Here is a 23070-nt window from a genome sequence, read left to right on the forward strand (position 1 = left end):
TAATGTGAGGTCTCAATCACCACGTATTCACTATTCACTCAAGCAAAACTCCCACTGAACTCCGGTTACGTTTTGACTGAACCACATCAGGGTTTTGCTTAAGAAAGAATATTGAATAAGACTCACTGTTTTATTAGTGACTATATGCTTTAATTGTTCGTATTTTCCCTTAGGATTGAAAAAAACCACCACCACCTCCTGCCTGTAGAGAGTCACGGCTGTGTACTTAATTGTATAATCGCGAATAATACGCCTACCCAAGAAAGAAAGTATATGCACATACATATTACATGGCTACAAATTCAACGAATGGTAATAAATATGTATACATACATAGAGACACACACAACCCTACAGAGCTGTCTGTCCCTGCGCCAATGTCTACAGTAGCTTCTCGGCAGTTCTGTATCCTGAAACGTTCTTGTTTTGAATACCTCCCCCCCTCCCCGCCTCGTGCTGAAGGTGCCTGGGTAAACGGGTCAAAAAGTGGTGGAGAACTAGGTTAGAAAGAGGTGAAGGTGAAGATCATTAGAGGTTTTAGGGCTGGCTGTGGCTGTTTTGCTGGGTTTGTGTGACTGTGCCCAGAGGGCGGAGTTCCTGCACATTCCTACCTCACCGGAGAACCTGCCCTCAACTCCACTGCAGCTACTCCAGAGAGATGGGACCCTCCAGAAGAAACATGCCCAGCAATCCTAGCAAGCCTTCCCGCCAGGAGGGTAGGTGCACTTCAAGAAAACCTTCCCTACTTCTTCTCCCACCAGGCAGATCCATGTGATATGAATGGAGATGACAGATTTCTGTCTAAATGCACTGTTTCCCCGTGCCCCTCGATAAGCAAAGCACCAGTTACACCAAAACTGTCTGTGTCTAATGTTAGGATTTTTTTTTCTCTCTCTCATTTTTTTTTTTTTTTTTTTTTTTTGGTCTCTTCCTCAAAGTGTTTCCTCCCCCGGCCTCCCCCCTCCCTCTCGGGCTCTTTCGTTTCAATCGGTAAGTTGGAAGTTTCTTTGCCGGTTTAGCAGTTCTCATGGTTTATCTTCAGATTTTTTTTTTTAGCTTGTTTTGTTAACGTGCTCTTTGTTTGCTTGTTTGCCACTGACGCCAGAAAAAAGTCACACGGGTGCAATGTTGTGTTTGCCTTTCTTTAAGATGCCAGGAGAAAATGCCTCTACCTGCAAGAAAGGCGCGCGATGGCATTTTGGGATGGGAGCCCTCCGCCAGCATCGGGTGAGTGTGCAGATTTTACTTCTCTTTTACACTCGGGAACCAGGCAGCTCCCCTCGTGGTTCGTGTCCGCTCGTTTCAGGATGGGAGGGAGTGCGGTTCCCGCAGATCCCTGAGCGTGCCCTGCCTTTTTGTTATCACCGCGGAGCATAGAAATATTTATGCGGGCTCGGCAAAATTCCCCACCACCACTCATTCCGCAATGAAGTTTGTTCCGTCTCTGCTGTAAGAAAGACGATTTTAGTAAGATGAGTATAGGCGGGTTCCGGAATGAATTATTTCTGAAAAATCTGAGCCTGTCATTTGAGAAAAAACCTATGGGCTTCTCGCACCTTTCGGGGGTGTGTAGAGAGTGTTAATATCCCTAAATTATCAGGAAAGTGACTAAACGCCAGAAATTCACGGAGAGCAAGGAGGGAGAAATTGTGAAATGCCGTACATACAAAACCGAGCTCAGTTTTGCGTTGAGTGCTGCGGCGGAGCAAACGCACCCTTCCTCTCCCCTACAACCGCTGACTCGATCACGGGCAACATCCGTGTTCACCGGAGAGCTCCAGGCACTCCTTTTGTCTTCCCACTCCCCAAATTCCCTGAGTGCGTTCTGGATAGACGGGGTTTTAAGTGTCGGAAAAAAAAAACAACCCAAAACCCGAAATCTCGGGACAGGGACAGAAGTTTAAAGCACTGGATGGCTCCGCTTACTCCTGCTCGCAGGTGGGGGCGGGCGTGCGGCTGCGTGGGCAGCACCCCGGGACGGGGCCGCTGCCGACCCACCGCTCTCCTTTTGTTGTTCCGATGTGGGGGAGAGAAACGCAACGCCTCTCGTTCCATCCCACGGATGGCGTTACCCTCTCTCCTGCCATTGGCGACCTAATGAAAATAATTAATATTTTAGCGTCCAGCAAGCTAAGTTTGTCCAAGACGCTGTGAGTTGAGACACCTCAACACACGGAGAGCTGTACGGAGCGGCTGCGCCTTTTCGCACCGTAGCAAATGGCACCGCCGGACGGGGTTAACTTTTGACAGAACCGCCGGCGTGCTTTCCGCCCGGCTCAGAGCACAGAGGGCCCCGCGGGGCACGGAGGAAACTCCACGTGCTGTGCGGAGAGAGCGATACCCGCGCGTCTCCGGGGGCGGAGGGGACCCCGCGCCGCCAGCCCCGCGCCGGAGCCTTCGTGCCCGGACACGCGGGGCGCGGCGGGGGCTGAGCCGGGCGGCGCTGCGCCTCCCGCGGGCTGGGGGCGCTCTTGCCTCGCGGGAGAGCCACCTCGGCCGGCTCGGCGGGGGGACCGGCGGCGCGGGGCCCCGACGCCTTTCTAACAGCCGGTGTTTACTCGGGGCTTCTTTGGTGTGCCGACACTCACCTGCCAGTCGGTAAAACTGCGATGCGCAGGCGATAGATATTTGTGTTTGGAGGGCTTGAGTCCGCGCTTCCCCCCTGCCCTCCGAAAAGGAGGAAAAATGGGAAGTGTCCTTCTCTGTACCGACTTAAGTTTGCGTCTTGGTAGCCACCAAGAGACACGCGCTGCCTTAAGGAAACGCGTTTAGAGTTAAAGTCCTCTTCCTGCCAACTGGACCAGGATGCTCCGATCCGGGAAGGGTATGGCAAAACCCGCCTCCCACTCCACCAGGGCAAAATACATCAGCGAAAACTCGAAAAATAAAAGAAATAAAACAAACGGCCAAAATAAACAATTAATTAAAACAACTACCAACAACTTTCTCCTCCCCCCCTCTTAAGACCGCGTAACAGAATACAGTATCAGGTTAGCGAATTAGACTTAAAGCGAGTGGATAAACTACTCTCCATCGGGGAAATTAATGCGGACCGTCTGCAAAGTCCTTTTCAAAGAATTATCTCTAGGGAGTCCTTCAAGTGTATTTGGGGTTATCTGTGATTTGAGAGGCAAGATTAAACGAGAGAGAGTCTGAGAAAAGCCTGCCATTGTCACCCTGCCCTAAGGTGAGTAAAGCATCCCTGTAAAGTTAGCTGCCAAGAACTGTTTAACCTAAGACCGAAAGGAGAAAGCTGTCCTCGCCCGGAGCTGCCTGGCTCAGGGAGCCCGAATTTCTAGCTACAAAGGCAGCACCAAGTCCAGGGTCTCTTGGGTTTATTCCCTTCCGGCCCGGTGAGGAATTCAGAGCACTGTACCATTGGTTTCGCAGAGGCATCTTTTACAGGGAGGCAGGAGCAGCTGAAAGGAGCCCTTCCCCTTCGGGGCGCTCCCGGTCCGTGGCAGCGGGAGCCGTCGGCATCAGCTCTCCCGCGACGGTGGCGGAGGGACGGGGTCTGCGGGGAGACAGCGAAGAGCTCCCCGTTAACTCGGAGTCACTCCAAGTTAAGTCTTCACCCTGCACTGTGTATTAGTGGAAGGAAAATGACTCTCAGTCTGACCCACTATCCCCCCTTGCCTCACTTCCACCCAGAAATGAGCTGATCGCAGGTATTTGAGATTAGATATGATGTTAAATTAATCATATCCAAGAGGAAACAGTTATCTGCCAAAAATCTGGCTGAAGTCTGCCGAGTAAAAAAGAGTAATTCTTTCTCAGCCTTGGAAGACAGTTTAAAAAAAAAAAGAAAGAGAGAAAAAAAGTTGCGTTCTCATAAAAACAAGCAAAACCTCATCTTGAAGGACTACAAGTCCCAAAAGGTTTCAATACTTTTGAGAATTAAATACGTGTAATATTCACCAGCTACCAGACTGTTCTTTTGAAGCAAAAATCTCGGTGATGTTATACTAGAACTTGCGCTGTCGTCCCCCGTCCCCCCTGTGTCGTATCGTCCCCCCCCGTCCCCCCCCGGCTTTTTATGCTCCCCGCACACCCAAACACACTGGCAGCCCCACACCGGTGTATTTCCAAAGGGGGATGACGGCTCCGACAAGACTTTTGACTAGACCCTGAAGGCAACATAGCTGGGAGAGATTATCAGAGCAAGCTATGGAGGGATGTGGTTAAGAGCATCACATAGTCAGTCACTTATGTATTTAACATGCCATAGCTCATAGGTAAATTTTAAACACGCTAGTGATAAGTAAATATCCTTTTCGGTTTCTGAACTGCACTTCCCAAAGCGAGTGCATCTGGAGGAGAGAATAACAATGATGTAGAATAGCAAGGGTAATTTAATTAGCATAGAGTATACACACACTCATAGGGGTCTATGAGAAAGTAGATGAGAATTCTGCACATAAAAATTGCATTGTTCTTTAATCAATGAACTTTTCCCGCTGTATCTATATTTCTGTAGCTATACGCGTATATATGTGTGTATATATGCACGTACGTATCTGCCTGGTCTTTTCTGAATATGAAAGTGTCCTCTAGCACTCATCAGAAAAGGCAGCACTGCATGTTTCTTTTCTTGCCTGCTTGTTTATTCACTTTGAGCAAAGCTGTTTGTTTTTCTGGGAAGCGTAAGTTGCCTTTAGTTATGTCATCAATATAATTTGCATTTAGGCGGAAGGGTAGGACTTATTAACTCTATTTTTATTATTATTAACTGAGTGAAGGTAAAAGTACTAATAATTAAATACAGATCTCTGATTGCAAATTGGAACAGCAAAATCGATTGTCTCTTCATCAATAAGACAAGTGTTGAGTAGCTTGCTATTGATTAGTATGTTTATTTATGCAGAACTTTTGGTATTTGCTTACATATTTCGGGTTCTTTGTCTGCTAATTATTATACCAGATTGGTTTGAAAGAAAGAGCTTAGACTGGGAAACACACTTGACAGATCCATTCTTAGCTAACCTGATAGTGGATTATTGCAATCCAATAAGTTTAACAAATTACTTATACGTGCTTGCCTTTCGAGCAATTAGGAAACCGTGTCAGATTAAAATCCCTTGTTGGATTCGGGGTCGGTTCATTTAAATAAAGGGCCATTCTGGTTGGATATTTTCGAATGAAAAATGATTTTCTGGATCCGCAGAGGCTGAACAGCAGTCCATGTGTGCTTCGCCTTCCGGGTCTTCGGCTTCCTTTGTAAGTGTAAAACACCTTCCCCAGCAACAGTGTGGCCCCTGGGGTTTCCTCGTAGATGGAATTTAAGAACGGGAGGTAATTTGATTATAGAAATCAAGAATCGATATATTGAAAGAAAAAAAATTTAGAAGGACCGGCTTTCAAACATCGGAATGCCCCAAAGCGGTCCATGTTTTAAACTGGTTTTTTTTTTTGACTTAGTGATTTAATCTGTTCAGAAGGAATCTCCCCAGCCTCTCCGTTAAGCGGTCTGACTTCCAGCCGCCCCCTTCCAGGCCCTCAGAAGGCTAACATTTTGATATATTTTTTAACACACCTTTCCCCGCGCCGACACTGGAATTCTCTTTGGCGGCCGTTTATGGGAAGGCTCTGCTCTATCACTATTTTCCCTTCTCCGCTTCTCCCGTGCCGGTAGAGGCACCCCTGCGGCTCAGAGCGAGCCCAGCTCGGGCTGCCGGGGGGACAGCCCCGGGCGGGGAGGGAGAGCCGCATCCCCGCATCCCCGCATCCCCACAGCCCCGCGGAGCGGAGCCGCGAGCTGCAAAGGGGACCAGGACTCGCCTGCGGGGCTCAGCCCTTCTTCGGAGCGCTCTTAATTTCTTCCTTGTCTTTTGCTTTCGGCAAGTTTTGTCGGGGTTGGAAGGTATTTTTTTTCCTTTTCTTTTTTTTTTTCCTTTTTTTTCTTTTTTTTTCTTCTTTTTTTTTTTCTTCTTTTACTCCAGCGACCGCTGCTTTACAACCTGTAGAGATAAGACGTCCTCGCATCAGATGATCGCAGAGATAAGTAATCTCTCCCCTCGGCCCGTGGTGTAGCTGACCGTATGCGCTCGAATCTTAGAGCGCTAAGTCTTTCCTGTGAATGAACGAGAAAACACTCGACAGGTCGTGAATAATCGTTTTAATGAGTGTGTAAAAGCGTGCGACGGGGTGCACGGAGCTGTCGGGTTAAACAAACAACTTGTACCCTGACGAAATCCGATTGTTAAAGTGCAAAGTGGTGTCAGTCCAATTTCCATCCCAATTCTAAAAAACACAGATCTAAGTCGCGGGAGTCCAATTTTCCCCATTAACAAAAATAACAACATTTTCTGAACGTAAGTGCGATGGTCCCTAATGTTAGGCTTTGACCACAAAAAGACCAGTTGAATACCTCAAAGGTACCAAAGTTCTTTCTTTTTTTTTTTTTTTTAAATATTTATTATTATTTTTAAAGAATCCAGCAGAAAAGTTTGTTTAACATTTTTTCCCAGATATTGTAAGATCAATGCGGTAAATATTCTCCTTTTTTTTTTTTTTTTTTTTTTGTGTTCCCCCTCCCCTGTATGTTTTTTTTGTTTTTCACAGATCACTGGAGGCAAACATCGAATTAATTGGATCTCAGTGACTGAGGCTGGTAACTTTGTATTGAGCTAAGGTTATCTCTGTCATAATGTCCAGGTGTTTACAAGACATTGCAGGCGTTTTGAAAAAAAGGTAAATCCAGAGAACACTTATGATAAAATTAAAAGGGTATTACAATGGTATACTCTAAATTCAAGTTATTTTACTCCTGTGTAGGAGGGAGGTAACTCTCTGTGGGTCTCTAACAGTTTATCCAGAGAAATCTAAAGTTCTCTCTTTTCCCTTTTCTCTTTTTCCCTTTCTCTTTCTCTTTCTCTCTCTTTCTTTCTCCCTTTCTCATTTTCTTTCTTTCTTTCTTTCTTTCTTTCTTTCTTTCTTTCTTTCTTTCTTTCTCTCTCTCTCTCTTTCTCTCTTTCTTTCTCTCTTTCTCTTTCTCTCTCTCTTTCTCTCTTTCTTTCTCTCTCTCTTTCTTTCTCTCTTTCTCTCTTTCTTTCTCTCTTTCTCTTTCTCTCTTTCTCTCTTTTCCCTTTTCTCTTTTTCCCTTTCTCTTTCTCTTTTTCTCTCTTTCTTTCTCTCTTTCTCTTTCTCTCTTTCTTTCTTTCTCTCTTTCTCTCCTCTCCTCTCCTCTCCTCTCCTCTCCTCTCCTCTCCTCTCCTCTCCTCTCCTCTCCTCTCCTCTCCTCTCCTCTCCTCTCCTCTCCTCTCCTCTCCTCTCCTCTCCTCCTTTTTCTCTCTCTTCTCCTTCCTTCCTTCCTTCCTTCCTTCCTTCCTTCCTTCCTTCCTTCCTTCCTTCCTTCCTTCCTTCCTTCCTTCCTTCCTTCCCTCTTTATTTCTCTTTCTCCCTTTCTCTCTCCTTCTCTTCTTCTTTCTCCCTCCCTTTCTCTTTCTGCCTTTCTCCCTTTCTCTCCCTCCCTGTCTCTTTTATCCTGCCATCAGAATAACCAGGTCTGTTTCCTTTACAACTAGAGGGCCTTGCACTATTTTGAAAGTACAAAAATGCAATCTCCACTCCTTTAAGTCAACAGATTATTTTTTAGGGTTAGTTGATTATTTAATGACGCATATCATCGAAGTTTATGGTTCCTAAAGACTTCCAGAATGACTACAGATCTGATTCCCCTTGTGACATTTTCCGATGTGCCCTCTCTTTCTTTGAGCATACCAGGTTGAGCAAAGGGAGCCAAGGCAACCTCAGCTAGAAACCAATGTGTTAAACACTTCTCCATAGCATGGGGAGGTTTGACACCAGGATTTGAAAACAATATGACAACGGAAAACAAACGGCATGCTAAAATGTATTGCCATACTACAGACATAATGGGAGCCCTATTCGTTTTCCAGTGATACGAATGGGAAATTTACTTTTGATATTGGCAGAAGCCAAATCTGGCCATTCATGAACTGGATGAGAGTATCTAAATGGCTTTGCTCTCAAGCCGATCTCCAGTGTTTACAGCATTTGGAACTAAAACATAGAGTTTTTTTTCACCAGGGAAATTTTGTGTGCTGAATATTAGGGACGTCTTAGGCATTCGGCGTGTTGTCCAGTTTCTTATCCCTCAGCACAGCAGAATCTTCTGCTCGTACCTTCCTCTGAAGTTTGTGTTAGAAAGAAGAGGAAGAGAGAGGAAAAAAGAAGCAGAGAGAGGACAAGGGGAAAAAAAAAAGGCAACTCAGCCTCGCTGAATTTGGTAGTGGATTAATAACTAATGAGCCATACGATCACATAACAGTATTTAACAAGCATCTGACAAATGTTCAGGGCATTTTCAAAAACACGGCTTTGTCCTGACTATATGACTTGAAACACGTCATTGCCCAAACCAGTTTGAACGCTGAAGACTGTCAATCCCGAAATACTATCTGTTCCCACTGTGTTAGGGAGCGTTTCCTTAGCTGCCTGCAGGCGAAAAAGGGCTGCAGGCTCAGCTCCACGGAGGAAAGGCAGAGAATGAAAGACAAAGCTCAAGAACGTGTGTCTCCCAAGCACAACAGGACAGAAGGCTGCATCCTGGGAGCTAGGAAACAATTCTTATCCCAATGAAAGACTAATGCCCTCCTCCTGCAATTGCAATTTTCTTTGCAACAAAAACATGCGTAAAAATGGACACGGTGGATAGCAAAGACCTATCAGCTTCCTCCTGCAGTTCCGCTAATAAATAAACTTCTAAATGTTTAAAACACTCTATCTGTCACACTCACGAGATAGGTACTGTAAATTCCTGTTGCAAATATACAGAGATTCAAGAGGTTGCCTCTGTTTTTGTATCTCCCTCTAGCAAGAAATGCACTATCAAAACATTAATTATATATGAAAGGGAGCAGATTATTTGTTTGAGAAAGAATTACATTACTGAATTTATATTCCACGCAGATCTCTCCTCCTGTCTGTTGAGAGGGTTGAACTGTAAATCTGTCTCAAACGATGTACCCCTAAAATGTAGGTAGGTGTGTCACGTCAGAGAAGTAGAGAGATGGGAAATAATCTGTAGGTGCTTTTAGACACCTCTGTGGGATGGGTCGTTAGGGAATGTCGAAATCAACAAGAAATTGCCAGCCTAACATGTGTAGAACATACACCCTTATTCTTTGACAATGGGAAGTGTAACACACACAGACATGCGGAGCTGAACCTAGTTAGTTATTAAATACTATGACTCACGGGACTTTGGGCCTGCAGTTTCTGCTGGTTTGTTCTGTATGGTGGGTTGTTGTTGTTATTATTATTATTATTATTATTATTATTATTATTATTATTATTATTATTATTATTTTAAATTTCATGCCCCATGCCCATCGTGCAGTAGCCGGTAGCTGAAAAAGATTGTACTTTAATTCCTGCTTTTAAAAAGACAAATAAAAGGGTTAAACAGATGCCCTCCTATTTCCACCTTTCTTCTGAGATGTGGGGCTTTAATAGGAACCCCTGCAAACCTGTCCTTGGCGTCTCCTACTCCCGCTTTCTGCTAGCCAGGCTCCCAGTGCTTCCCAGCCTTCCTTCAGACGCTGTTCCCTATCTCAGCAGCATCGTTCTCCTGCACCGCAAGTATTTTGGCAGCGACTGTCCCCGACAGCCCCGTCGGAGAGGTGTCTGGGGCTGTAGTGTCATAGACGGGCAAATTCGTCGCTAAATCTGTACCCTTAGCCCGGGGCCGGGAGAAGCTTGCTTAGCACCAGGTGGGCCCACTGTTTTCTCTCTTCCCCGTGTTTCCTGAGCCCTGGGATAACCAAGGCACGGGGCCCGAAGGGCTCTGGCAGGGCGGGGAGGAGCGGGGAGGGCTTTCCTGCCTGGGTTGGGATCTCTCCCTGGGCAGGTATCTGCGGGGGGGGAGGGGGTGACGAGACGAGGAACGCCTGACAGCCAAAGTAGGGACCTATCCAGGGGCCGCATCCGTGATGGATGAGGTTTGCGCGGCCGTGATGCACAGGCAGGACAGGACAGTGTGCTGGCACCCAGTACGGGTGGGTTTTTTTCTGTTCGCTACAATCAAAAAGAAAGATGAGGGGAGGGGAGGCAGTGGGGGTTGGGAGGGAGAGATCGGGGAAGTTAGTGGCTGTCTGGAGTGTAAACACGAGTCCATCATCCCTCGGGAGAAGGGGAGACTGCGTTAGCCGAGAGGCAGAGGCGCCACCGGACCGCTCCGAGATGCCGCCGTGAAATCTGGACCCGAGACTGCCGAGAGGACAGTGCCTTAGAGAGTAACCCCCAAAGCTCCCAGGCAGATTGTCTGAGCCTCTTCGATAACTGCCGAAGGATCTCTGGGAACAAGATCGGCCCCGGGGCAGGGGATGGGATGGGGGGGCGGGGAAGAGGGAGAGACGGGATAACATAAACCAAAGTCCCCTCGAATCGCCTACATTATTGAACACTTTGGGTAACTTCATGCAGCATCTCTTCCTCAGGCTTGGCGGGGAATGCTGCGGTGCCCGAGCCTGCAACTTCTTGCGTTGATTTTTGCCCGTACGCTGTATTGCCATAAAGTCAATAAACGCTTAGAACCGCGTCCCACCAGCGGCGGGCAGAAAGCGCTCCATCCTTTCGGGCCCAGACTAAACAAGCTCTCTCCCGTCCCGGGGCTCTGGGGTCGCTCTCTGCCTTCACGGGCACTTCGTACCCTGGGGAAATGCGGGTGGATGGGCAAGGGGGCTGCCTGCACCGCCTGCTGGCTTTTCTCTCCTTGGAGGGACCAAAACCTTGGCTTGCGAGGGATGGCAGAGGCCCACCGTTTGGAAGGGCTCGCTTTGTTTCAGCGGGGTCAGGATGCAATCAGGACTTCTAGTTCAGCGGCCAGAATTTTGTGGGACTTGGTGTCTGCCTACGAGGACAAGCAGCATTCCTAGGGACGGATTCCTTGGTGTGAAGCATGGGCTGATGTCGCTCACCCTTCCAGCAAATGCCAGCAGATGGATGCAATTAAACCCCGGCGGTCCTCCCCAGCCGGACACCGACACAGGGTGTGAGAGCAGCGGCCGTTCTGCACCGCCCGTGGGCTGTTGCTCTCCCTCGGCAGCTGTAACGGGGAGGAGAAAAGAAACGTGGGTGCTTCCAGCTTCTCCATGCCATGGCAAAGAGAGCAGCGCAGAACCCCAAAAGTTCAGGAGGGAAAAGGTCAGAAAAAAAAGAGAAAAAGAAGGAAAACTCTACACATGTGTTGGGAGTATTGAAATTTCTATGCGATGTTATTAATAATCATAAAATGCCAGCAAAACAACGGCCCTCTTATAAAGGAAATCTGAGGAGCGCAGTGAATTAAGTGGAAGCTCTGTTTCCAAGGCAAGGCAGGATTAGTTCACTGCACATAATAGCCAGTGTGTAGGAATTATAAATGAACATCACCAGCAGTGCTGGAGTTACCCTTCTTAAATTAATATCGAGCTGACTTCTCCACAGAACATGCAAACCCCAGACATTTATTAGCTTTCAAGGGAAACGAAGATTTTATATATATATATATGTATATATATATTTTTTTTTTCTCCCCCCTCCTAGTTTAATCCAAGAAACTCCTTTCCCAGTGTAGCCACTCAGCAGTGAAGGAGTTCGGGATAATGCCTCCACGATCCGTTTATTTATTTATTATTTATTTATTTGGAAGGTTACAAAACCAACAAACGACAACAAGAGACAACAAAACCCCAAAGCAAACCCGACCCCCGGGCCAGCCCGGCCCCGAGGCCAGAGCCGATGCGGAGCGCTCCCGGCTGCGCAGAGCTCCGCACCGGGAGCGGTCCCCGAGGGGCAGCGCTTCGCCCTCTCCGGGTGTCACTGCACTCTCAAGCCCGTAAATCTCGGCTGAACCAATATTTTCTATCTCGTCGTCAGGAGCGCAAAGAGGGGGGAAAGCCACACATTCGATCTTCTAACGCAAAGAGGGCAGAGAGAATGCTGTGAGCTCCAGGGCTCTTTCAAACACTTCAGGAATTAATGGGGGTTGGGAAGGGGCTAGGGAGGATAGATACATTAAAAATGGTAAAATAAAAACATGATATGAAGATACATTTACTGTCAGTTCAGAGCCAAAACATTTATGCTCCCACGCTTTTTTTTTTTTTTTTTTTAGCAAATCGGAACTCAAGTGATGCATTTTAATTATTTTAGGAAAATAAGCAAGAAAGCTCTTTTTCAGAGTCTAAATAAATAGCAGAGTGTTCTGTGCTGACGGTGTCTCTGGCTCGTGATGGCCTCATCTATGCTGCCACCACTGTGAGCTCTGAAAACCTGGGAAGAATGGGGTGATACTGGCAATTTCTGAAAGAAACTATCCATTATTTGTGGGGTTTTCTGAAACACGACATGCAAAGAATTTTCTGACAGTCTGAGAGGTGAAAAGGGGTCTAATATTTTCCTAAATCTTCAGCTCAGAATGATCGGTGCTTAAATCTCACTATTGTTTTAAGCCTAAGGTGAGGAGCTATTTTCCTTATTTTTCAAACAGTTATTCCAACTCCTTGATAACAGTGGAAAAAGATAGGTGCCTCCTTGACACAGAAGGAGCTGGATGCCTTGCAGCCTCTCAGATCAGCTTGGTAGTTATTTTTTTTTCTTGGGCACCAGGACTTCCATAAGGAGGTATGTGAGTGGGTGTCTACAAAAAGTGCGTGTGAGAAGAAAGAGGCCTAACTGCCTGGCCCTCTCCAAAGAACTTCCTCACCTTCTCCTCCTGCAACACAATAGAGCTCCTGGCACTTCTGTTGTCTTTCCTGCTTCCAGAGTTCATTGAATATTTGCCTTCTTGCCTGATGGTCCTGAATTACCTTTGGAAGAATGAGTCTAACACTAAAAAAATGTAAAAATTATATTTGAGTGTCTGTATTCCTGATCAATGGGTTGATAGAAAGTAGTAGAAAGAATTCTTCAGGTAAATGCTGGGAGCGCCATGAATCTAATCATTAGATGACAAGTTTGCAAAAATTCCAGAGAGTTATGTAATCTGAGGAACATCCTTCTAATACAGGGAATAGATTCTCTCACAACATCTTTCACCTGTACATTTTTAGAATTCATAATTTCACAAAAGCATAAGTCCGGTTAGCATGTTAGCTTGGGATACTTATTTAAAAATCAGTTATTTCAGATTTTTTTTTGGCACCATATCTAGCTGAAGATGAAAAAGAAGCAGCAATGAACAATGTTGACAATGCTGAACAATGTTGACAATGTTGAACAATGTTGACTTAGAGAGTGTTATCATTACACTTCAAAAGTAACGTTTTACTGCCAAGAAATGGAGTTTTTCAGTCTTCTCCTAAGGCTGTTGATTAGAAATGACTTTGAAGCTTCCTTCAGGCACCTAGAATACAGCACTGCATTCACTTCTGTTGAAAAGTCTGCTTAATGTTTGGAGAAGCTACAAATCCCATAATTAATTAGTTAGCAATGGCCTGGTAGGAGCCAAATAAACTACTAAAGTCATGAGAGAAATGACCTATTCCATTTCATTTTAGGATCTTGATCTACTGTTGAAATAACACAGAAGCATTGTTCCCCTCGCCTGCATCTAGCTTCATGAAAATAAACTTCAAGTCCCAATGTATGTACATGTTCTTTTCCTATTAAGGACAAGAGCTCTCTGCTAATTGCATTATTTGTTTCTTTTATTTGTTCATTGACAATAAGTCTCTTGGGGCAGACTCTTCAACACATGAATTCAGCACCTTGTAGGGGTTTCAAATGTTCTCTGGATAGATGAGATGCCTAGTGGGAACTGGTTTTATGTACTGAATAAGAAGTACACTTCAATAACCTGGCTGATATTTCAGAGACTGGTTTGCAAAACTGTTCATTTTCCTGTAAGTACGACAACGCTCTATGCCATGCAGAGACTTGAGTATTACAAGTGTTGTGCACAATATGTCTGTCATAAGAAACAATGGACATTCCTGTACATGGACAGAGGAAGAAAGGCTGTTCCTGATGTGTGGTGGTCTTTCACAGTGATACATTTTTGAGGATGGGAAAGATGATGACAGTTTATGCTTGCTGCCTGAGATCCGACCCCCCTGCAATGGGCAGGGACACCTTCCACTAGGTCAGGCTGCCCAAGGCCCCATACAATCTAGACTTGAACACTTCCAGGGAGGGGGCATCTACAACTTCCCTGGGCAATCTGTTCCAGTGCCTCACCACTCTTATCATGAAGAAATTCCTCCTTATGTCTAGCCTAAATCCTCCCCTCTCCAATTTATAGCCATTCCCCCTAGTCCTATCACTACATGCCATCCCTCCCTGGCTCTCTTGTACATGCCTTTCAGGTACTGGAAGGTTGGTATAAGGTCTCCTCAGAGACTTCTCCAGGCTCAATAACCCCAACTGTCTCAGCCTGTCCTCATATGGGAGGTGCTCCAGCCTTCTGATCATCCTTGTAGCCCTCCTCTGGACCAGTTCCAAAAGCTCCATATCCTTCTCATGTTAAGGATTCCAGAACTGGATGCAGTATTCCAGATGAGATCTCACAAGAGAGGAATACAGACTCAGAATCACCACCCTTGACCTGCTGGCCACACTTCTTTTGATGCAATCTAGGACATGGTTGGCCTTCTGGGCTGCGAGCGCACATTGCTGGCTCATATTGAGCTTCTCATCAACCAGCACCCCCAAGTCCTTCTCTACAGGGTTGCTCTCAATCACATCATCCGCCATCTGTATTGAAACCGCTGATTGCCCTGACCCAGACGTAGGACCTTGCACTCGGCCTTGTTGAACCTCATGAAGTTCACACAGGCCCTCTTCTCCAACTTGTCCAGGTCCCTCTGGATGACATCCCATCCTTCCGGTTTGGCCACTGCGCCACTCAGCTTGGTGTCATCCCATTCAGCTTGGTGTCACCATTGCACTCTTCTATTGCAATGAACTATTGTAGAAAAGATAGTGTGTTGTAAGGACATGGAAACAAGAAGGGAATCTGTCATTGCTGGTTTTGAAAATAGAGACTGGAGATCAGGACGCTGTGGCCAGACTTCTGTGGGAATTCCCTGGATATGTGGGGGTCAGCACTTGAGCATAATATTTTTTTTCGTGTTTCACATGGTAAATTCCTTATGCAGATGCATGACCATATGTATGCTCAGAAACACCCTTAATGGTGAACCTCTTTTCTGGCTCTCTGAGTATCTAAAATATTTGTCTGCCGTTCACCAATGAGTGCTCTAACTGGACTAACATTTTGGCACATTTCAGCTCCAGTTGTGGGCTGAGGGTTCATACTTAAATTCAGAGTACCAAAGACCTGATATCTCATTCCAACAGAAATTTTGAAGTATACAAAATACTATTGGCCAAATGGACAAAATAGCATCTCTGTTCAGGACCTGTATAAATGTGACTGGGACGGTCTGCCTTAGGTCTGCTGCATATTTTAAAACCTAAACTAGAAGTAGCTCCTAATTTAATAAAACGTGCTTTGAAAGTTGCTAAGCAACTTCCAGAAAGCTTCATTTGTTTGTTTAATTTCAGGAAAAGGTTGCATATTATTATCTAAGTTCCATAAATCAAAAGACAAATGCATAATGGAAATGCAATAGGACATTTCAACACTTTCTTTGTTTTCTATGTTTTGCAATTAAAACCTCTTTAATTGTATTGCAAAGTTTCATCAAGTACTCAACAAATGTTATTTATGTATAAAACTTCAACAGATTATTGAGTATGCAAAGAACCAAAGGAAAAAATTAAACAGGTTTGTCATATGGTATGTGTTTATCTTAACCTTTCTTCTTCAAAAATCTCATCTACTAAGTACTTTTATTAGACACTAATTATACTCCTTCTGAAAAGAATTTCTCCAACACCCTTCAGTGCCTACACCCTTTAATCATATCTCATTACATCTACCTAATCCATCTCTTTTTTGCATTGCCAGGGCTCATTAATAGTTTTAAAAGCCAGTTCTGGACATTATCTTTCCTTTCTATAGAAATTTAAATAATACCAATATAATTTTATTCCTAGATTTCAGAGGTATTCGCATTTAGACCAAAAATTATTTCGCATTGTTGAAATTTCCTCTAAAAATAATTTAAAAATGTGTAATGGAATAGCAGGAGAAAGGTATAACTCTTTCCCCAAATGGTTGTTTTTGTAAGCTGTTCTAACAGTGGATCGATAATCACTTTGAAAGGAAGTGATCCTTGACTAATATTTAGCAGATATTGTGCTTCACAGATGTTTTATAGGCGATATATGTACTACCTTGTAAAATGTGTGGGTAGTCCAAAGAGTCTCTACGTGATTGTGAGTAAAAAAAAAAGATGAGGCCAACAAACGATCTTCCTTCATTCCTATGCTGCGTGCATGCCTGACATCACTGCAGTGTGAAAAGCTTATAGAAGATGACTCCACTATAGTATTAACTAAAGTGAAATGATCAGTGCAGAATGAAAAACCGATGTGTCGAATTTTACTTTTTTTTCCTCTTCTTCAGTTGTCTGCAAACAGGCTACAAAATTCTCTACCGCTTTAATCCTTTAAAATTATTTGTAAATCACTTTAGTGGGTAACCCACAGTCTATAGGCCCCTCCTTTTTGTTGTGAATTTTGGCAATTTACACTTATTCATTAATTAAGCAAGTTATGTGACTTTTTAAATATTTTCAGGATGGGTAGGTGTACATTATGCTAGTTTACCTGAGCTGAAAATCTGAGCAACCGCACAAAAGCATGCCGTATTGGTTCATTTTCAAAACCCCTAACATGTCACGGTTGTGGCTTTGAGGTAAAGCCTGTTGTCATACTTCAACTACGAAGATTGTTTTTCCCCAGCTCTGACTAGAGGGACTACTGAACAGCTTTTTGTCTAATTTTGTAATGAGGAATATGATTGTATTCCATGGATTATCTGGGATTTTTATTTAATATTAAAATTTTTACTACAGGAACCCTTGACATTTGTTCTCAATGTCTGGCACATCTTAATTCTAGCTTTTGAATTTCTGCTATAAATCCTAAATTAAGTTAATCCTAAGACTTGAGGAAGTGTTCTTTGACATACTTTGGCAGAGGTCATTGATGTTCCTTGGACATTTTGTGTCCTTAACCATTGTGAAGAATCAGTTCGCAGCATACACCTGTTCACACTATTGTTCCTTAGAGGCAGGAAGAGCAAAGCTGAGTTTCAGGGAACTTGGACTGACCAAGGCAAATTCATATCGCCCTTGTATCTAATAGCTAACTGTGGTTGTAGGAGTTGCCTTATGGATCCTTTCAGTTTTATGTTTTTCTCCAGCAATGGAAAATTCAGAACTGATTTTTTCACTCCCTGTAGAAGCCGGTCTAAATGTGAAAATATATCTGCATGCAGTATAATTAATATCTCATAAACACACAGTCAATAAAGCTAACATGTTATTTGGGCATAATCCTCAGAATCATCTGTGTATATGGTACTGGTTAGTTATGTTTTTAAGTACTGCTTCTTTTCTCTAAAGGGCTGATTTATATAGGCCAACACAATATATGTAAAAAATTGTAGATATAAAAATTACAGTCAACTGGAATTTGCTTTTGTGACTACTAATGAGTTCAAGCTGAAAAATATTTTCCTAAGTGTTTCTTATTACAGGCCTACTGTATTGTTTGCAGGAAGCAAACACAAAATGTCATACCTAGAGCTAACCTAAGGGCAACATGTTATTTCCCAGTCTGTGAAAATATGTATGGTTTGAGATGTCTTTTTGTTCCACACTGGAAATAAAGCAAAACTATTTGGAACATTTTTATGTCATAAAATTGCATATATCTGTTTTGGGGCCAAAAAAAGACAGATTTTTTTATGTGTGTGTATTTCTCTTTCCAACTCTTTCTTTGTTTCACTCTCTCATTAGGAAATGACTGAAGAGACAAGCCAGGATATTTAGAACATTCCCATTGAAAACTTCATTAAAATTGACACATTTTTATGAAACATTTTGGCTTCAATGGGAAGACATATTTAGATGAGAAAAAAAAGTCAAATTTTATTTGACTGGTTACAAATGCAGTCAAACTGATATTCGTATTCAAGTTTGAACTAATATTTATGTGATAGCTTTTCTTGAGATTCTTCAGACCAAATCATTTGAATAGACCAGAGTAATGCCAACAGCTCTCTACTTAACAACCAAAGCTGTTGGAAGACAAGTATCTTCCACTGCTGTACAAAAGGTTTGGGATCCATAGCAGATGGGAAGCTGTGGAGCTTTCCATGCAATCTCTGCCATTGGATCCACTATATTATGGTTTCTTCAGTGACTATGTTTAAACGTTGCTCTTTATGTTTTCTAAGAAGGACAGAATTCCTTCACAGGGCTCTTTGACATTTTCCTTTCTTAAGCTGTAATTTACCGGCATGTTTTATGTGTTTTTTTTTCTTCTTTCTTTTGTTTTCATATAGCTAAGCCTAATGTTAGCACTCTGTTTTAAAAAGATGGAAAAACAATGTATTTTTTCTTATACTCCTGCTCTGTTTATTGTTTGGCAGGGCTCAGTATCTACCACTGACTAGATTATGTTGTGATCAGTGGGATTTTTTACTGCCCACAGCATTGTTATACGCATCATTGTCTAAAGAAATGAGTACAGACTGTTTTCAGTTAGCTTTCTGTTTGCTTAGCTGCAAATGTGGGGCACAGAAAATGGCTAATGCAGGAATAATAAATTATTGGAAAATCCTGTCTTTCTAAACTAAGTCATTTTTTTTTCACTAGAACTCTCTGCCAAATAAAATAAAATACTGACCTGTAATAAGAAACCCTTATATTTGCAGTAGAGAACATCTTATCCTCTTTGCAACTGGAGATCAAAACCAGTCCCTGCCCTTAGGAGAGCATGTTCTACTAATACGAATGGGATCTGAAATTAATGAAACTTCCTTATATTAGTTTTTTGTAATTTCAGAATGATCAGTTTTATGAAGCAAGATTTCCAAGGGATAACACCAAAAATTAGAACCCAAGCTGAGAACTGATCACTAAGTCAATCTTACACACAAAAGCTATAACGTTAATTTACAGATCTGATTCTGCAGTTTTTCTGTATTTGGGAGAGATAAGAATTTGTTCTACATTTATAAGTCCATTTAGCTGCTTGCTCTTCAGATGCTGTATGAATCAGCACAAGGCCTTGAAGGATGGATTCCTTATATATGTGATTGTTGTGGGCTGCCAAAAGTGATGTTCATGAATGTTAAGCATCTACACTTGTTTTCATTGGACAAAGTTATTGGATTTTAAAGTAGAGGTTACAAAAGACATAGAACTTACAATGTTTCTTGGGAAACACAGCTGCTCAGATGTAAACCAATATATGGCTTCTATTTTGGAACCGCATATTTTGGTTTATTGACCCAAGGTTTTAAGCAAATTTAAGCAGATGGGCAAGACAAAAGCCAAAAAGTGGCCAACTTAAAAAAAAAATTAGCCAAAAGTTGTGTCTTTTTGAAATAAATTTGCAAGCAATAAGCAATGAGAATTAAGGCTTGTGAAGCTGGCAAGATACTCTTTGAAATATGGTCAAAAAAATGAGGATGGCACCATCGGATAGATACAACAGTGGAGGCAGAAACACCAGTGTCAAAAATCTGTGGCATAACTGATCTAACAGGGAGTGTGATGAGTGAGGCAAGGTATGGGAAGGTAGTTGTAGGTGGGGTGTTGCTAGGAAAATCCTCTAAAAAGCTTTACTTTTATGTGGAAAGTCAGATTGAAGGAAAGGAAAACTTTCCCGAGAAATGGTGAAAGAGACAGAATAGAAATCCAGAAGTAGCTCATAATCAGTGCAATGAGAGACAACAGAGAAGGTAACGTATTTCTAACTTTAGTGGTGGAGAGTAATGGGCAAGGCAAGAGGATTGCTAGGTTTAAGCAACTGTATTGATTAGCAGGCATAAAAAGAAATAAGAATGAAAACCCAAAGTGTTTTCTTGGTTGAGTGCAGGATGAGAGTAGTCTTTCCAGGTGCAACAGAGTAATGGAAAATATGCCACTTGCTCTGTGTCGAGCTGCTGCTGCTTGTAAGGTGCCTGGAAGATTACTAAGGAACACGGATGTTGGTTTAGCCACTATAAAATGACAAGACTATACAATGACTTTCCTGAAACTAATAATTTAACTAAGAATTTAGCGGTGGTCCTAAAAGTCTGAGAAAATTCTTGTTGTGAACACGTGTGTAGTTTGGAGGATCAGCTCAGTATCAACTATTCGTATTTACCTTTCCAAATTACAGAGGTCAGGGACAGAGAATTGGAGGCCATCCAATTATCTAAGATTCATTGTGTGTAGAAGGGAATGGGTTCTACTTAAAGTTTGCTTAAAAATAAGGACTTCACTTTGACCATCAGGAAGAAACAGGGATACAGTTTGCAGCAGAAAGCAAATTAACCCGCTATTAAACTTTTTCAAGGGCAGAAAGAGCAGCCGCATTATCTTGAATCACAAGAATGACCAAAGCACATTCATAATGCCCCATGAAGATCAGTGATTTTCAATATTACAGTTTAAAAAGACTTGCAGAGGAAGCTTTTGAGGTGATAGGTACAAAAGTCAGTGACTGACATTTCTTCTTTTGTCAACACCACATCTAGGCTGGGGATCACAGATGTTAGTAGAAGCAATTTCCTTTCTCAAAAGAGAAGGAGGTAGAGCTTGATTGAGGAACAACTGCAAGATTCAGCTGAGAATACACAGAGAGAGAGGGAGGGAAGTGCTGAAACAAAGAGAAGGGATGAAGAAAGGACTGCAATGATAGCATTAAAGATAGAAGCAAAGAAGAGTCACTAGTTAAATACGTAGCTTGAATCAGCAAAGGATTTTACTGACTAGGTGGAGGGACTTTCTAACTAGATAGAAGCATCGCAGAGAACTATTAGTAGGGTATCATGAAGAGTTTGGCTGTTAGTTTTGTTGTCTCTTTCATCTGCTGCACACCAGTTGTTTTCATTTACCTATTTTGTGCTGTCTGCTCAGCCTTGTACAGAAACACAATAAAGACAGCTCTCATTTCTCTTCAACAGGATATATTAGCAAATGCAAATGCTTGCTTTTGATTTCTTTAAATCCTTTGCAGAATGATGAATCTTGATGCGATATGTCATGGAAGACTCTAAGGAAATCTCCTGTTATCAGGAAAATGAAAAATTCATCTTTGTTAACCCATATATGTATTTTTTCCCCAAAGAAAATTAACAATTCAAAATCTGGCATTAAACTTCATTAACTTTCTTCATGAATAATTCTGCTGACATCTAAGCAATTTCTGTGTGAGAGGATGAGGAGACTTGTCTCTTTGTATTGCGCTTGCTTGTATTAGGGTAAATAAATTAGAGGTAACTAGTTTAATGTCCACATTTGCCAGAGGTATATTGCAGTACAAAATAGTTACATAGTACTTTTGACACTCACTGATGGTTTTAGGTTACTTAAACAATGTTAATATTCAACTTCATTGTGACTAGAAATATTCTTAATGAGCATTCTGCAAATGGTTAGATATGTTGGATAATGATACCATGAACTAGTATAATATCCCCAGATCCCCAAGGAGTCTCATTAGCTGCAGTAGGAATAAAATATGAAGGTTTTTTACAAGAAGAGAGACACTCTAGTCTCAGTGACATTTTTGCACTTCAGTATAAGCTTAAAATTAAGCCAGTTGTTACGAAAAAAATCACATCTCTAATGATGATAACTTGCCTGTGGACATTACTTAGTCTTTGGCTTAATTTCTATCTAATGCTGAAGTGGCCAACCCGAATACCAATACAACTTCACCTATAGTTATTTGTCTAAACCGTACCTCTTAGTTTTTGTTCTCTGCCCATGCATCAGCTACATCAGCAAGAATGTTCTTTAGCATTTGAAGTTATGTGATAGTGTAACTTTAAAGCTAATTAACATTCATTGACAAGTCATTTAAGATTGTATGTAGGCTGACTTAAAGCCGTTTCTTCCAAAACAGTTATTATATTTTTTCCATGTTGCTGCATTGTGGATTTTGTGCTTAGCATCTGACATGTTTTCTCAACTACTGCTTTTTAACAAAAACATGAAAGTACTCAGGGGAATGTGATAAAAGCAAAAATTCTATTATCTCTGCAAGGTAAATGACAGCATGGAAATTGTCACATCTGGATCAAAAATATTTCATCTGTTTACCTAAACAAACATATCTAAACATGGGTAATTAGGACCATAACTCAATGTAAGTTTCCTTTAACAACTTCTCCATTTACATGGGTAATTTCATTTAGTCATAAGCATCTAAATTACGTGTGTCTTGCTTTACTTTATTTCAAACAAGGAAAAGAAGACTTAAAAAAAGTATATCTTTCTGTCTCACTCCTATTCCAATTAACACCATGTAACTTGTTTATCTTAATAGAAAATCATGGTCATTTAAATTTATTCATGACATATGTGTGGGAACTGGCAGAAACCGTTTTCAAGACCACAGAATAAAACACAGCAACAATACTGACATTACTGATACTTTTAAAATAATATTTGATATTCAGTTTAGGTGAAATTTTGCTCCTTTACTCATACTGGTGAAATCACTTACATTAAATGGATGACTTCTGTGAGCAAACCATGTGAGTTTAAGCATTGGTTCCCTATCCAGCTACAAAAATAATCTTGTAAAATATGGAGATTTACTAACATGCATTTGTAGAAACACGGCATTTTACTTCAAATGTACCATTAAACATGCAAAAATTGTAGTTCGGTTAAAACACTCTTCATCATAGAAGTTAATCACTGTAGGACTTTTACTTGGCTAATTTTAACTTTTTACCCAGCTTGTGATTTGAATCAAGAGTTATCATGAGAAGGGATACTTTGTAAATTGCATATATTCACTTTTTTTGCAATGAAAATATTTTTTTATAATTGTAAAGACAGGGAATTAAATATTTTGTTTCAATTCTAGTCACATGTCTTGCTTTGAAATTAAGATAATCATACCTCCTTGTTGAGCTGAAAATGTTTTCTTTAAATTTGGTCACAGGTTCTACTATTCAATTAATATAATCATACCTTCTTC

Source organism: Cuculus canorus, chromosome 5 (genome assembly GCF_017976375.1).
Source record: "Cuculus canorus isolate bCucCan1 chromosome 5, bCucCan1.pri, whole genome shotgun sequence".
Lineage (NCBI taxonomy): Eukaryota > Metazoa > Chordata > Aves > Cuculiformes > Cuculidae > Cuculus > Cuculus canorus.